The sequence below is a fragment of the Terrapene carolina genome, unplaced genomic scaffold, assembly GCF_002925995.2.
Source record: "Terrapene carolina triunguis isolate 2854851 unplaced genomic scaffold, T_m_triunguis-2.0 Scaffold31, whole genome shotgun sequence".
NCBI classification, from domain to species: domain Eukaryota; kingdom Metazoa; phylum Chordata; order Testudines; family Emydidae; genus Terrapene; species Terrapene triunguis.
Genome location: NW_020664382.1, coordinates 4,578,363 through 4,582,246, shown reverse-complemented (window position 1 = coordinate 4,582,246; position 3,884 = coordinate 4,578,363).

Below are 3,884 nucleotides of genomic sequence, written 5' to 3'. Positions count from 1 at the left end.
ATGCCCCTCTGCCATGTACATTGGCCAAACCGGACAGTCCCTCCGCAAAAGAATAAATGGACACAAATCGGACATCAGGAATGGTAACATACAAAAGCCAGTAAGTGAACACTTCAATCTCCCTGGTCATGCTATTACAGATTTAAAAGTCACTATCATTGAACAAAAAAACTTCAGAAACAGACTTCAAAGAGAAACAGCAGAACTAAAATTCATTTGCAAATTTAACACCATTAATCTGGGCTTGAATAGGGACTGGGAGTGGCTGGCTCATTACAGAAGCAGCTTTTCCTCTCCTGGAATTGACACCTCCTCATCTATTATTGGGAGTGGACTACATCCACCCTGATTGAATTGGCCCTGTCAACACTGGTTCTCCACTTGTGAAGTAACTCCCTGCTCTCCATGTGTCAGTATATAATGCCTGCATCTGTAACTTTCACTCTATACATCCGAAGAAGTGAGGTTTTTACCCACGAAAGCTTATGCCCAAATAAATCTGTTAGTCTTTAAGGTGCCACCAGACTCCTTGTTGTTTTAACAAACATTAATTTATCAAATTTCTTATTCATGTATCAGGTTTCTTACTGGCTCCTTTAGAGTGCTAACCAGAGATCCAGGGGGCATTTGTGTGTGTGACTTGTATTGGAAATTAGTAGCACAGAAAAAAAATTGTAAATTAAAGTGTGCTTATAGTCAGAAAAGTGACATCTTGTTTTCCACATTAGCTGCTCCGTTTCCTGGGCCTTAGCTGGCAAAAATAACTTTGTACTGTTTTCACTCGTTTAAAATCAATATAGCTGCAGAAGGGCAGCTTTAAGTTCTAGAAAAACCTGTCACTAAATTTGGTATTTTATTATTGAGGATGGCGAATGACGATTAGGTATGGATTAGAAAGAACACACACTGATTTTCTGGTACTCAACGGAATTGCAGATTTTGAACTTGCCAAAGTTTAGAGATGTTTGGAGCTGAGGGTTAGCTTCAGCGCATTACAGAAATAAAGGCCATCTACAAAACTGAGATAGACTCATAGAATCAGATTCTTAAACTCCCGTATTCCACCTCCACTAAAGCTTGGGGTGTTTTGAGCCATGGCGTTGATTCAGATCCAGCTCTAGTACAAATGTACAGCGGTGGAAACAGGGCTGAGGAATATGTACAGGAAGTCGAAAGGAAACAGAACAGAGCTGAAGAGAACAGTGTACGGTCCTACTATCAGAGCCTCCCAAAATTCAGTACTTAACGGTCTTCTTTCCTCCCCACCATTAGTTATTACACATCACCGTCTGTGCCGTTTGCCAGACTTTTGGCAAAATGTTATAACCAGTTCTACTTGTGATGGGCAAACCTCTAAAGAGTCAGTTCAGAGAAGAAAACCGTCCCCTCAAATTTGTATGTTCACACACATTATTCTAACATCTTGGCTAAGGATTAGTGCCTCAATTCAGCTGGGTAGCTAAGCACATGCCTAACTTTAAGCACATGAGTAGTCCCATTGAAATCCATGGCACTACTCACATGCTTAAAGATAGTCGTGTACATAAATACCATGCTGAATCGGAGACCAGGGCAGGATGGCTCTTGGTGGACAGGGTTGATTGTTATTGTTCCTCTGAGCAAGATCAATAGGCACACCTATCTCCAACTACCTAGCCCTGGCTATTGCTGGCAGCACACATGCTCTCTGGCTTGTGGGGTATCCTCATTCCCTGTACAATAGACACTTCCTAGACAAGCGCACATGCATTCCCTGTCACATTTTACCCATTCTGCTGCCAGTGCCTTCTACTGAGTCGTGCATGGTAGGACATTCATTTCCCTCATATCAAACGCAAAACCTTCCTGCATCCTGTTCCAACTTGTCCATGAGGCAGGATGCGGGTCTTAGTTCCTTGCTATTGTCAGAGAGGAAAGAGCAAGGGCAGAACTGTCACCTTGTGCAGGTGATGGCTTGAGAATGACAAGTCCCTACAGCTAGAAAAGGCAGACAATAGACACATCTGTCTTATGTGGTTTCATAGTGGCTGACAATGAAGAATGAGTAACGGGTTACTGATGATGCACGGAAGTGGACTGCAGCTCTGCAGCTGATAGTTTACAAATGGTGGTCCCTAGTGGAGATGCGTGATTAAGAGTGTTGGCCAGCATTCCAGGCTGGCATTAAAATCAGAGGGACAAGGAAGTGCATGGCTGTTCACAGTAGTACACAGAGATGCAGGAGCAATGCCCGACCATGTACAAGATAATTAAACCCTTTGTGCATGAAAAGGAGGGGTTCCAGCCATCCCTTTTCCTGCTGGAAGATATAAGTGGCAAGTTTAACACAGAAGGAGGCAGGGATCAGCAGCAGGGTGGGTCGGAACAGCATCAGATCAGACCAGCTACACACTCATTCTAAGTACCACTGTACAGAAAAAGAGAGAGAACTAAAAGAGGAGAAAACAGTCTCCTTCCACCCAGCTGTTCAGAGAAGTAGTGGGCCAACCTCAGACGCAGAATGAGTGGGTACAGGCTCCTTTGACTTTACGGGACCTGTACCCATGTATCCCAGGTCTGAGTTTGGCTCAATAAATACAAATTCATTGATTTGATTTCTCTACACCCTAATGAGAAACAAACCTTGCCGCACTATGATTGCTTACAAACAGGTAACATACAGTCTGATCTGTGGGTACCTGGGTAGGGGTAATTCTGGGACAAGTACATACTATCTCTGTGCAGAGAGGCCCATATGTACGGGTGCTTGTTAGACCCAAGTACAGTTCTCGGGGCAGTTATATAGCTCTTCCTGCTCTGTGACAGAGAGGCTGACGTCCATACTGATGAGACAGATTAACTTTCAGAAAAGTTTTCCTATGTTTTCTATCATCAGTCCAATTCCATTGTAACTGACCATCATATCCTCCCCAGATCTAGCAGTCTTTCTGAGAAGGCAGCCAAGACACAGAGGATGCATTTTTAGACTAGAGAAATGAGACTATATTGCAGCAGCTCCCAGCAATGGTGCAGCTACACCAGTGCTAAGCCACTAGTGTAGACACAGCTCAGGTGCCTACCACAAAAAACACCTCAGAGTCCCTCTCTATACCAGAGCTCGCGTCTTCTCTCCCCCTTGTGAAGCTGCACCATTGCTGGCAATTGCTGTAATGTTTCACAATGCAGACAATGCCGTAGTAGCAATAGCTGCAAATGTTGGCCAAATGCTTTACTTCTGATACTTTAACGTCAAGTATCTTTCTCCCAGCGTAGCTGAAGAGCGGCAGCATTGCTCACATGGCCTGTGCAATTTCCTTTGTAGTTCTCTGACTCCTGATATTTTTCTCAGAGGATCTTTGTTTATTCTCAGTTTCCACTGGCCTGTCGGTAAGGGTCGGTTAATATTGCATAAGATGTACTAGTAGGTGGTGTGCTGGGCTCTGCTGACTTGCTGTGGGGTGTAGTTGGAAAAGGAGAAAGTCAGCATACAAGAAATACCCATGTCTGAACATCATCAATTAAAGACTGCTTATGGTTATATGCCTCATTTTGTGGCGCTGTTTACTATTAGCCCAGAAACGATAGTTCTTGAAGTGAGAGACTAACAATGTAGCTGTCTTGATTTTCTCAGCAGCTGCTAGTTTTCTGTCAGTGGTCAAATGGCCAAGCAGGGTTATGACATACGGCAGGGCCTGGCTGAGTTCTGGATTTTCCACTCATTTTCTCATTTAGTTTTTAACAGATGGAGGAATGGAAAAACTTGGCATAGGAATGCTTTCTGAGTTCTCTGGTGCCAGTCATAAAGGGCTTGAAGACCCATAAGAACTACTTCAGCAATGGAGAACAGTGTATGATATTGGCCTGATGTCACTGTGCAAGAGGGGTAGAATGATTGCTATTTTCTG